The following is a 14,680-nucleotide window of genomic DNA, read 5'->3' as shown; positions in this document are numbered from 1 at the left end:
ACTAAAACAAGATTGGGTATCCGAAGCTAGTTTAGCTACGAAAATATTTGGAGAAAAAGTAAATTAATCATATCTTTTCTAATTAATATGATATTTTATATATAATTACTTATGATTTGATTTTATATATTTCAGGACCACCCGTAAACAACACGATAAGATTAATCATAAGACCTCATGATTGTACGCAACACATCATTTGACAACACGGTACTTTAAGTACGCAACACGTCATTTGACAACACGGTACCATGGGTCGAGATTAATTCTGATCAATACGAATATGATGGGGTCTTTATTTATTTTATTGAGCAACTAATTGTGGACCACTAACATCGGACTGCTAACTACGGACTAAGAAAATATTAAAAGTATTAAAAGTATATATATATATATATATATATAACGATTACTTGAAAAGAAAATATGTTGATATATTATATATATGGTTAGGTTCGTGATATCTATCGGAGACCAAGTCGAGTTAAATACCTTCAAGGCAAAAGTGAGTATATAGTCCCACTTTTAAACTCTAAATATTTCGGGATGAGAATACTTGCATTTTATGATTTACGTTATGGACACAAGTGATTAAAAATATATATTCTACGTTGAGTTGTACCACTGGCATATCTCCCTGTAACTTGGTAACTACTATTTACATGCGGTATTGTAAATGCGAATCCTGTTAATAGATCTATCGGGCCTGACAAACCCAACCGGACTGGACGACCAGTATTCAACAGTTGCACAGTACTTCGTTTTGGTGACTACACTTGGTACGGTGTAGTAAGATTTCATAATAAAGGGAATATGCGATGTTGATTAAATGTTAAGTATGGTTATCAAGTGTTCAACAACTTAGAATATTTTTATTAAAAAGTTTATATATAAAATCTTGTGGTCTATATTTATAACGCTGCCGGCATTAAACCTATATCTCACCAACTTTATGTTGACGTTTTAAGCATGTTTATTCTCAGGTGATAACTAAAAGCTTCCGCTGCATCATGTTAAATTTAAGCAAGATCTGGAGTATCCATATTTGTGTCAAAAATAAAACTGCATATCGGAGGATTTGTAATGTAAAATATGTTGGAAATCGTATTGTTATCATCACATGTAAAGTTTGTAAGGCTAAGATTATCGCTAAACGATAATCATTATTGTGTTGTTTAAGCCTTGTATTCTAAATAAAAGTTGTGGTTTGTATTGTAAAAACGAATGCAGTTTTCTTTGAAAAATGTCGCATATAGAGGTCAATACCTCGTGATGAAATCATATGTTATTATATTTGTCCTTATGGTTTAGGACGGGTTATGACACATGCTACTTTCATACGATTTGCTATTATTGCCATGCTATGTACTGTTATACATGATTTAGACTGTTGGCCTAATACGTGCTTGCTTTATGACTTACTGACATGGAAAATTTATTTTTCCTTGTTCAGATGTCGGATATTCCACCTGCTATCATTTTGGGCAGTTCAGACACTTCAGCCACTACACCTGCCACTGTTGCCGATCCACCGATCCCGTTACCCATCAGTGATCTCGGCGCTTCGTCTTCCGGAGCTAGCAGTCATGCGCCTGCTCCAGTGGTTACTGTAGACGGAACCAAGGACCCTCCGGAGATTCCAGCTCCATCTGCCCCCGGACCCTCGGTGTCACAGCCCCGCTCCGGTGAGATTGTGATTCCTGCAGAATTCGGGGAAGGTCCATTCCGTAACCGGTATCGCCATTGGTGCCGATGCGCCCCTGATGGACGTCTCATTCCGATCGGACCCGCCAGATACCGAGAGATGATGGCCGCCCGAGGAGAGCCAGTTCAGTCACCCGTGCAGCCACCACCGTATGATTCTGATGATTCTTCATCCGATGACCCATCTACAGATGACTCGAGTGATGATGACTCCGACGAGGAGGACCCGGATGCACCTGTACAGCCACCCTCCACCCCGACAAAGAAGCGGTACCGCTTCGATGGCACCATTATTCTGGGGATCAACGGAGGACGAGCATTCACTGACGCATTTGGTCGGCATCGTAGGGTAACTGCCCGTAAGCGGCTTGTGCCGTACCCTGCCGACCCACTTGTGCGTAAGGCACCGCGTTACGTACTGACTATTTCTGGAGTCGGACCGTCTACATCTGCACCACCGGCACCACCTGCACTGCCTGCCCCACCATCTCCCACTGTCGAGGAATTGACAAGGGAGGTGGGGATCCTCCGAGCTTGAGTTTCTAGCTCGAGGACCAGATGTCTCATGTATTGGATATCCTTCACCCACCTTCACCATAGGACATTTGTAGTAGATTTCATTATGTAATCTAGTTGTAGTTTCATATTTCACTTATGTATTGTACGAACTTATACAGATGTATGCAACTTATTATTAATGAATGGAATTTTGCGTTACTTAATTCTTACAAGATGTTCTATTTACATTACTGTATGATGATTCTGTGGTATTTGTACCTAGATGCGTTATTTAATAACATGTGATGTGTTGATTCCATGTTGATTACTATATGCTGTATTATTACTATTTGAATACTGGATTTTGACTTGACTCAAAATTTTTGTTTAGAACATCATGGCCAACGGATGATCCACACCTACCGCAACCCAAATTGAGGATATGATCAATGAGCGAGTCACCGCAGCCTTAGCAGAAAGAAACCGCCAAGCTCCACTGCCACCGCCACCGGTTATCCCGCCCATTCGTAATGGGTGCACGTACAAAGAGTTTCAGAGCTGCAAACCTCATAATTCAGTGGAACAGAGGGGCCGGTTGGTCTCACTAGATGATTCGAGAAGTTAGAATCTGTGTTTCGAGTTAGTAACTGTTCGGAGGAGAATAAGACCAAGTTTGCTTCATGCACGCTGTCTGACGGCGCACTAACGTGGTGGAACACGTTGGCTCAAGCAAAAGGTATTGATGAGGCATTTGCTACCCCATGGGAGGAATTCAAAGGGACCCTGATTGAGGAATATTGCCCTAGGACCGAGATCCAGAAGATGGAAATGGAATTTATGCAGTTAAAGGCCGTTGGGAACGACCTTGATAGCTACAACCGGAGATTTTTGGAACTAGCCGTGATGTGTCCTACCATGGTTACCCCGGAGTTCAAACGAATGGAAAGGTACTTCTAAGGACTTCCTAAGAGCATTAAGGGAAACGTTACCTCATCTAAGCCACCTAATGTCCCGGAGGCAATGCGCATGGCGCATACTTTAATGAACCAAATCATCATTGATGAACCGGAGAAGGCTAAGTCTGAAGCGGGTGGTAGTGAGAAGCGCAAATGGGAAAACAATAACAACAGGGAAAGGACATATGAGCAAAACTCGGCGAAGTGACATAAGGGTTTCAAAGGAAACAACAATGGTGGGAACTCAAACCCGAACTACAAAGGAACCTTACCATAATGCAAGTGATGCTACAAGCACCATAATGGGTATTGTAACGTTGTTTGTGAAAAGTGCCAATGGACTGGGCATATCGGGAAGGACTGCAAGGTCACCACTTTGAATGGGAAGCCAAACACCAATGGACCGAAAAAGTGCTACGAATGCGGACAGACGGGCCATTTCAGAAATGCGTGCCCCAACAAAAGAAAAGACAGCGGACCACCCCGTGGTAGAGCTTTCAACGTTAATGCAAGGGATGCACGCGAGAATCCCGACTTGGTAACAGGTATATTCACTATCAACAATCTTTTAGCTTCTGTCCTATTTGATACTGGTGCTGATAGAAGTTATGTATGTAGACATTTTTGCGATAAGATTAATTGGTCATTAGTCCCTTTAAAGTAAAGTATGCTTGTAGAGGTAGCCAATGGAAAACTTGAGAAAGTTGACCATATTAGTCGAGGAGCTATTATCAACATAGCTGGTACAGATTTTGAAATTGATTTGATACCCATCAAATTGGGAAGTTTTGACCTAATCGTCGGTATGGATTGGTTGAGCAAGATAAGGGCCGATGTTATCTGTGGAGATAAAGCACTTCGTATACCACGCGAAGACGGTGAGCCACTGATCATCTACGAAGAGAGATGTACCTCGAAGCTGAACCTCATTAGTTGCGTGAAAGTGCAAAAGATTATGAAGAAGGGACGTCTTGCCGTGCTAGCGCATGTGAAAACGGTAGAAACTAAGGTGAAGACCGTGAAAGATGTTCGAATTGTGAACGAATTTTCCGATGTCTTCCCTGAGTAATTGCCTAGATTACCGCCGCCGAGAGCAGTAGAGTTTCAAATCGACTTAGTGCCTGGAGCTGCACCTGTAGCTCGCGCACCTTATAGACTCGCACCTTCCGAGATGCAAGAATTACAGAGTCAACTACAAGATTTGTTAGATCGAGGATTTATCCAACCAAGCTTCTTGCCTTGGGGCGCACCTGTTTTGTTTGTGAATAAGAAGGATGGATCTTTCCGTATGTGTATCGACTACCGTGAACTCAACAAATTGACAATCAAGAATCGATATCCTCTTCCCAGAATTGACGACCTTTTTGATCAACTTCAAGGATCGAGTGTTTATTCTAAGATTGATCTGCGATCCGGTTATCACCAGTTGAGGGTGAAGGAAAGTGATGTGATGAAGACTGTGTTCAGAACTCGTTATGGTCATTATGACTTTCTCGTGATGCCATTCGGATTAACCAACGCACCTGCCGTGTTCATAGATCTCATGAATCGTGTCTGCAAGCCTTATCTGGATAAGTTTGTTATCGTCTTCATAGATGATATCCTCATCTACTCTAAGAACAAAGAAGAGCATGAGGAACACCTCCGACTAGTACTTGAACTTTTGAGATAAGAACAACTTTACGCCAAGTTCTCCAAGTGTGAATTTTGGTTGAAGGAAGTCCAATTTCTGGGTCATATTGTGAGCGACCAGGGTATCAAAGTTGATCCCGCCAAGATTGAAGCTATCAGCAAGTGGGAGACCCCCACTACTCTGACGCATATTCGCCAATTTCTAGGTCTCGCCGGTTACTACCGAAGATTTATTGAGGGACTCTCTCTGATTGCGCGTCCTTTGACCGCACTGACTCACAAGGGGAAGAAGTTTATTTGGGAACCTGCACACGAATCAGCATTCCAAACTTTGAAGAAAAAGTTAACCACCGCACCCATCTTATCACTTCCCGAGGGCAGTGACGACTTTGTTGTTTAATGCGATACTTCGAAAAGTGGTTTTGGTTGTGTACTGATGCAACGATCAAAGGTTATTGCCTATGCTTCTCGTCAACTGAAGATTCACGAGAGGAACTACACTACTCACGATCTTGAACTTGGAGCCGTTGTCTTTGCGCTCAAATTGTGGAGACATTATTTGTATGGAACTAAGAGCACTATTTTCACTGACCACAAGAGCCTCCATCACATCTTTGATTAGAAGCAACTGAATATGAGACAGCGACGATGGATCGAGACATTGAACGACTACGATTGTGAACTACGATTGTGGACGTCACCTCTTCGTGTTCGGGCATTGAACATCACCATCCATTCGAATATCAATAGTCAAATCCGAGTAGCCTAAGATGAGGCTCTCAAGGAGGAGAATATATCTCACGAACATTTGAACATACTTGTCTCTCGATTCGAGGTTAGGGAGTCTGGACTCCGATGTTATGGCGAAAGGATTTGGGTACCTCTTTATGGAGATCTACGTAACCTTATACTTGATGAAGCACACAAATCGAGATATTCGATTCACCCCGGAGCGAGCAAAATGTACCACGATCTTAAGGAACAGTACTGGTGGCCGAATCTTAAGAAGGACGTTGATACTTATGTTGGTAAGTGTTTGACTTGCTCGAAAGTTAAAGCCGAGCATCAGAGACCTTCTGGGTTACTTCAATAACCGAAAATCTCACAATGGAAGTGGGAAAGGATCACAATGGATTTCATTACTAAGCTGCCAAAGACAGTGGGTGGATACGATACCATTTGGGTTATTGTTGACCGCCTTACTAAATCTGCACACTTCTTGGCTATGAAAGAAACGGATACAATGGAGAGACTTGCTCAACTATACATCAAAGAGGTTGTATCTCGTCATGGTGTACCTTTATCTATCATCTCAGATCGCGATCCCCGTTTTGCTTCTAGATTTTGGCGTTCTTTGCAAGAAGCCATGGGAACTCGTCTCAACATGAGTTCTGCTTATCACCCACAGACTGACGGGCAAAGTGAACGCACGATTCAGACCTTGGAAGACATGTTGCGTGCATGTGTCATTGATTTCGGAAAGGCCTGGGAAAGGCATTTGCCGTTAGCCGAATTCACGTACAACAACAGTTATCACTCAAGCATTAATGTCGCACCTTTTGAAGCATTGTATGGACGTAAGTGCCGATCTCCTATTTGTTGGGCCGAAGTAGGCGAAAAGAAAATCACCGGACCCGAGGTAGTCCATGAAACAACGGAGAAGATTGCTCAGATTCAAGCGAGATTTAAGACTGCCCGCGATCGTCAAAAGAGTTATGCCGATCTTAAACGTAAAGACTTTGAATTCAATGTGGGCGACCGTGTAATGTTGAAGGTTGCACCTTGGAAAGGTGTGATCCGTTTTGGAAAACGTGGAAAGTTAAACCCACGATACATTGGTCCTTTTGAAATTTTAGAGCGTGTTGGACCCGTTGCTTACCGTTTGGGTCTACCATCACAATTAAGCTCAGTTCATCCCACCTTCCACGTGTCAAACTTGAAGAAGTGTCTTGCTGCACCTGAACTTATCATACCACTTGAGGAACTTACGATTGATGACAAACTCCACTTTGTGGAAGAGCCTGTTGAAATTATGGATCGTGAGATCAAAACTTTGAAACGCAACAAGATTCCGATTGTACGAGTACGATGAAATGCCAAACGAGGACCTGAGTTTACTTGGGAGCGAGATGATCAAATGATACAGAAGTATCCTCACCTTTTCCCGACTCCTCCATCTACCTCAGCTTAAAATTTCGGGACGAAATTTTCTTTAACAGGTGGGTAATGTAACGACCCTGGATTTTCCAACGTTTATTTATTAATAATTGTTATTATTAATACGTGTGATTAAACAAATGTATGTTTTTATATTTACATGTTGCCATGATTGCCCGTACTTGACTTTAAATTCCCGAAACGTCTTTGTGACACACGAAACTTTCACGAATAATATTTTTGAGTATTATTTACATTCATGATTAAGTCTTATTAATCATTTTGATTAACTATGGTTATTAGTTAATTACTTGGGCTTTTATTGGATTAACTTGTTATTACTTAAACTTGGGCCTTTATCAGTGTTAATGGTCTTAAGAAGCCCACCTTACCTCTTTTATGGACTAATTTAGCCCACCTTAATATGTAAGTAATACTTTCAAACATACCTAGATGGTTTAACTTGTAAGGAATCTAGTTACCACCTTATCCCCATGAAATCAACTCTAATAACCAACTTTTGAAGGCTTTAACATGCATTATCTTGTGGACTTTTTCCCTTCCCTCCCCTTTGTTTGAACCGTCAGCTCCCATGAAGTAAAAGGGAGGATTTGCTTCATTTTTGTTACTTACTTACTCACTTGTTTTCTCCCATTCAAACACACACACAAAATTACTTCCAACTTTTCTCTCATTTCTCTCTCAAGTGTGAGTTTCTTCAAGATTTCTTCTTCTTTTCTTTGTGTTAAAAACCGTAACCTAAGCTATACATGATCGTCATCATCATTGGTTCATTTGTTGCTGTTTGATACTTGTCTTTGTTAAGTTACTTACTAGTTGTTGTTTATGGTTATTACTTACTTCTTATCAAGAATCAAACTTACTAGTTTGTTCTTCTTTTATCTTGTATTTACAAGAACACTCAAGAACATAAACTTACTAGTTTATGTTCTACCATTAAAGTTTTAAAGATTGTAAGTTCATGGTTGTAAAAATCATACTTGTGAAGCATGTTTGTAAACTTAAAAGTTTACTTTCTTAAAAATCAAGACTTAGGCTTGAATCTTTAAAGTATGAAACCCATGAACTTATTAACTTGTTTACTTAGTTTATTACTTCATATTATGCACTTTAAATTCATTTTTGTTGGTTAATATTGGTCAAATGTTACTAATTAACTTTGATCTCATTAATCTTGAACTAAAGTTAACTTTAAGAGTTCAAGAACATAGAAGTTTAACTTACTAGTTATAACTTCAAATAATTATGTAAGATCTAAGTTTATATAGCTTATGGTCTTCTAACCTTGTCATAAACAAGAGCTTTCAAGCTTACATACACTTTACAAGATGATAATCTAAGTTTTGTAGCTTATGGTTTCATTAAAGTAAAGATTCAAGTGTTAATACTTAGGATTTAACTTAATAACTTTAGATCAAGACTTTTGAGTCTTGGATCTTCAAGATCAAACTAAGAACTATGTTCTACAACTTAAGATCTTGATTAGTTAGTTTACTTTCAAGTTTATAGTTCAATATTACTTCTATATTTCATGTATGTGTTACATCTAAGACTTTGATGTAACTTTGGTTCATCAAACACTTGAAACACTTAAGTGAGTTGTGCTTCATGTCTTAGACTTACACTTGGGTTATGATGCTAAAAACTTGGTGAAAATGATGCAAACACATCAACGAGTGGTACACTTGAAGCTATATGCATCAAGGATGAGAACCGTGATAAGCATCGAGTACCAAAAACCCACCGGAACCCATTATTTTTCTGTTTTCTGTTTTCTGCTTTGTGTTTTCTGGTTTCTCTAACTGTGCAATACACCTGGGCTACTGTAACCTTGATTTTAAGATATCTCAGTTCGTGTAGATAACTTTTCATTTAAGACTCGTCTTAATCCGAGTTACGGTCTAGGATTTATGGCCCTCCGATCGTCACTATGTCCTTTTAACGTTGTGCTGAAAATTCTGACCTACTCGCACTTAGACCGTCGCCACGGTCAAACGAAGACGAGTTTACTTCTGGGATTTTTACCACAACTAAAGGACTCATATACGGATCCATGTCCACTGGTCTCACCTTATTTCAGTAGGTATAGAGGCTGTTGTGACTGATCGAACTCAGCCATTGTTTTAAACTCTATACTTGAACGAACCTTACTTTACACCTTATGTTTAATGATGAATGATGATGATCCTTAAGACCTTATTTACATACTTTTAAACCTATTGGGACGATTTACTGACTTAGTACTATTTGACTTAGGTTGAGGACTTTCCGGACCTACGTACTTGCTTATTTCCCGAGTCATACTTTACCGCTACTTTATCATTGTGAGTTATAGCAATCCCTTTTTACTTTAACTATTTTGGAAACTGAGAATACATGCGCATTTTACGTTTTACATACTAGGCATGAGTACTTAAACTTTATATGTGTGGGTTATACAATGGCATAAACATTCCCTTTAGCTCGGTAACGTTTAGTCATTGGTTTTTGAACCAGTGAACGCGAATCTTAGATATGGATCCATAGGATTTGACATCCCCACTCGGGCTAGTAGCGCTAGCATTTAAAGGGTCTTTAATACTTCATATACATACGCACTTGCCAAATGTACTTTCAGGGGGTATAAACGTTAAGTTAGTTACCAAGTGCCCACGGTTAAACATATACTTTATCATACTGTTTTGAAACGCTCTTTGTAGCACTGAAATCTCGTGGCCTACCTTACATACTGTTATATTTAAACTATAGCTCACCAACCTTTGTGTTGACGTTTTAAGCATGTTTTTCTCAGGTGCTTAAGGTTGCTTCCACTGTGTACTAGTCTTGCTGTAGACACCCGCTGCTCTAGAGTTATCACCGCATGAACTGTTTATCTGCATTCATAACTTTAATACTTTTGAAACTATGATTTGTAATGACCTATGGGTCACATACTATTATCCATGCTTCTATTCGTTAAAGCATACTTTTGGTTGTTAAACATTGATGTTGGTTAAGACATCACCTTTTTATCATGAATGCAAACGTATTTTGAAATAGCATATAGTGTTTGACCTTGTAATGATCCTGTTGTTTATGATTCGTACACGATGGTTTTGTACGGGGCATCACAACTATCACTAAAACATTATCCAGGTTCACCTACTTACATTAGGCACTCTCAAATCTCAGTCTGACCCGTATCCTACAAGTCCTGCATATAATGCATACCCGCCAATAAGTCTAAGACTAGGCACCTATCCCAAGGTCACCTAATTCCCTTAGACTATACTCTGATACCACTTGTAACGACCCAACCTCATTTTACCAAAACACGACATAATTTTTTTTAAGCAATACATCTGGATGGCGTCCAGACTCTTGGACGGCGTCCCAAACATTGGGCGGCGTCCAATTGAACTAAAATGTTCTGTGCTAGAAAATCCCAACCCACGTTGTATTGGACGGCGTCCAAAAGACTGGGACGACGTCCAGCAGACATGACCTGCACTTTTCTTCCCAAAACAAGCTTTAACACTTCAAATCCACAATCAAACTTTTTGTACAACCAATTCAAGTTTTACATCAATAAAACGTTGAATAAAAGTGTTTACACCACGAACTGCGGATTATGACTCGATAACCCAACCCAATATCAATAGCATAATCCCGGTTCTACCAAATCCCCAATCCGCGCCCAGACATCCAAAAGCTACCCCATCAAGCCCTAGTGCTCCTACGCATCTAGTCTAACTGCTAGCTAGCTTCATAACACAATACCTGTAAAAAGGTAAACAACGAGAGGGGCAAGCATAAAGCTTAGTGAATGAAATAATTATACATATACATATATAATATACCTACTTGCAAACACTTACACAAATACCTCATACACGCTAGCAAATTATAAGCATACCATCGCAAAGTATAACGCTAAATTCTTCAAGACCACAAGCTAGTACAATAATAGCATATATAACTCGAATAATATAATATGCTACACTACAACACGTAACCATCGTTAACCATTAGTACAAGGGAATGGTACTCGAATTTCCATCGGTGTTCATAACAACCGTTAGTGTACAACGACATATATCACTAACCCCTGGGTGGTTTGGACAACGCATATCCATCATAGTAACCGTTAGTATACAACGACATATATCACTAACTCTTGGGTGGTTTGGACAATGCATATCCATTCATAGTAACCGTTAGTGTACAACGACATATATCACTAACTCTTGGGTGGTTTGGACAATGCATATCCATTCATAGTAACCGTTAGTGTATAACGACATATATCACTAACTCTTGGGCGGTTTGGACAACGCATATCCGGCCCCTTCCCCCGCCCCATAAATAGATACATTATATACATACACGTATAAGTATTCCACTCACCTCGAAATGCACGCACAAGTCATGTATGTAAATCGCCTCCAAACATAACCGAGCAAACCTTTACGCATATAGATATACACACAATCAACATACATTCTCTACGAGAGAATTCGACTTCAACACCCTTAACCATGGGTTTCTATCTAACTCAACAACCCACCCATTTAGACACCTAAAATGGACTTCACCAATTACCACTACGGGTGGTAATTCTGACCCATTCGAACAAGTACACACTAACACTTAATGCACTTGATCTTACAAAACTAACTCATAAGTGCAACTCGACCCAAATTGCACTTAACCATTAAAAAAGTCAAGTTCGACCCATAAGCACCATTACTAGTGATTATGTCATAAAATCACCAATTTAACACCAAAAATCAAGAACACTTGACCCATTTCGACACAAAACCCATTTTGATCCAAATTAGGGTTTCCACCCAAAATCAAGTCAACACAACACCAAAATCACTAGTACATAAGTGTTCTAAGGCTTAACCAACACATCCAAGACCCAAACTTATAATTTCATCAATCAAAACCCTAAGTCACCAATTTAGGCTTACTTACATGAATCTTACCCAAAACCCTGAAATTTCACAATAAATGGGTTTATAACTCTAACTAACACAAACCCTAACTCAAACACAAATCTTAAATAATGAAATTCGGATTTAGAATTTACCATAACAATCAAAACGTAGCCGAAAACGAAAGGAAAAACTTTATCACTCGCACCTTTGATCGATTCAAGCTTCTTCTTCACCAAAACTCCAAATCTCTCTCTAGAATCTCCCTCTCTCTCTCTCTCTCTAAGATGAGATGAGAGAGTTGTGGATGTGAAAATGATCCAAAAGTGGATCTAAAACTGATATTGAGGCTACAAATCCGTCCTCAAGTGAAAAGATAGAAATACCCCTTTTAATTCATTAAAATTCCAACAGCTGGCCAATGGCTGAAAGGAGTCCAAATGCACTGGGACTAAAACATTATTTTGTTTTGGTCGTAACTTTCAAACCGTAACTCCGTTTTTGATGAATAAAATATCGTTGGAAATGTAATGAGATTTACTATCCAATGGTAAGGTTTTAGAACATCAACTCCAACTTTATTTAGGGTCCAAATATACGCTTACATACCTCATAATTCGAATGGCATCCAAAACAACGAGTAACTGAAAAACGGGGTGTTAAACAAATTTATTCTTGTGTCTTTGCGTATGGTATTTTTTAACATATAATTCTTTGCTTGCAAATTTGTTCTTTCGGTTTATATTCTCAATTTGCAGATTTGAATGAATCCATAAGAATACTACCCAACACTTTTTTGCTTGCATGTTTATTGTTTCCCATTATTTTTGTGCGTGAACAAGTGTGTACATCATGCAATTTTTTAACCATAAAGTTCTCAGTGTGTCTTATTTTGTAAGCACTACATCTCCAATCGCAGTTTGGCAACACACATTTAGCTGTGTATCGAGATTTGTCTGACTTTACCGGCTTGATTTGGAAGTTTTCTTCAACGCATTTTCTAAACAGATTGTTTAAAAAGTCATCCTTGTTCAAAAACATCCTTATTTGAGTGGTAAATTCATGCTCTTCCTCTTGCTGACTCAAAAGACGTGGCATATTCCAGAAAAAATCTTGCTTTTCTTCTTCATCTTCATCTTCTCCGTCTTTTGCGTCATCAGAATCACTAGATGTGACAACAGATTCGAACGGGTGGTCTGTTTTTTAATTTTACATATGTTCTCAACACCATGGTTAAAAAAATCAAACTCTTCTATGTTTGGAGGTGGTATTTCAGGTAGATCCTCTTCTAAATTGTTAATATAGACGTTTGAAGGTGGTTCTAGAAGGTGTGTTTCTGGGTTTTGTTGGTGATGGTGTGTATCTTGCTTTGGTTATGGGCGGTATATTTTTGGGTTTGGTTGTGGGTGGTGTGTTTCTGGGTTTGGTTGTAGCTCGTGTGTTTCTGGGTTTCGTTGAAGCTGGTGCGTTCGTACCCTATCGACAATATAAATATCAATAGGGGTGTTTGTAATTGCGTATTGTAAAAACTCATGAAAGTCTTCATAGTCATCTGTAATATCAAAAACATGATTATCTATCAAATATCTCATTGAAACAGGTGCATTGAGTGGGATATTAAGCTTATTAAGAACATTTTTCAACAATATTCTTCGATTCATGGGTTTTTCGGGTGCAATTGGGAGTTTTAACCGAATTCTAAAACAATCTACGGGCAAATATATGAGAATGTTGTTAATAAACTGGAAAGAACCCCCACAACATAGATGAACAACAAATTATCATCATTACGACAATTCATTAACATTAAAATAATTGCAAAATGCTTAAATGTGTACATTTACGTGCCAATAATCTCTGAAATGAATTTGAAATAATGGAATATGAGAGTGTGTAAGAACTCTTCCATGGCCATTATGTATTAACTGATATAATCTTATCCGAAAAAATCTAGGAAATCTGACGAAATCTTATCTAGAAAATCCAGAAAATCTGATCAGATAAGGTCGCAAGGACGCAAGGCAAAAGGTCGCAAACTTGTGCCTTGCGCGGGTGGTCGCAAGGTTTCTTGCGACTTGCGTGGGCGTTATGGCAATTTTTTTTTTTGGGCTCCGAGGCAAAAGATGGTGAAAAAGGGCAAAAAGTGATAAACCCTCCATTAAGCTCCTAACCTAGCCCTAATCCATCACTTATCAAAATAATACCCTCCCCGTCCCATTCACGGATGAAATCAGCCCCCAAACACCCTCCATCGATCATCACCATCACTCCATCAAGTCATCATCAATTTTTGTGATTTTGCTTATGCCTTCTTGATCAAAGCTGTTCCCCGCGTCTTCTCTACACATAGATATAAACAATTTGATTGTTTGATGTATAAAACATATAACCCCAATTCTTAAATTTCATATATTTGATGATTACATATGTATTTAGCGTCTATTGCTTAAGTCCATGCTTGTAATATGATTTTAGTCGATAATTTGTTCGGTTTATGTGTTAGGGTTAAATCCCGAATTTGAAACTTGACCTAACAGAAACTTGGAATTATAATATGTTAAATATTATTATATATTTGAAAAGATCTCAAAAAACTATTAATTTTAGGCTCAAGAATCATGGATTTTCGTTATGTTATGCTCACGTTATGATTAGTTGAATTTTTTTTTTTTTGAAAAGCAAGAAGGACTTATATTAAACAATCACGAATAGTACATGGTTGACTGAGCAACCTTAACAACACAATACATCACGAAAGAAATAGAGAAAACAAATTACACCGCCCTAAGCTAA

This window comes from Rutidosis leptorrhynchoides, chromosome 3 (assembly GCF_046630445.1).
Source record: "Rutidosis leptorrhynchoides isolate AG116_Rl617_1_P2 chromosome 3, CSIRO_AGI_Rlap_v1, whole genome shotgun sequence".
NCBI lineage: Eukaryota > Viridiplantae > Streptophyta > Magnoliopsida > Asterales > Asteraceae > Rutidosis > Rutidosis leptorrhynchoides.
Note: the sequence above shows the minus strand (reverse complement) of the source record.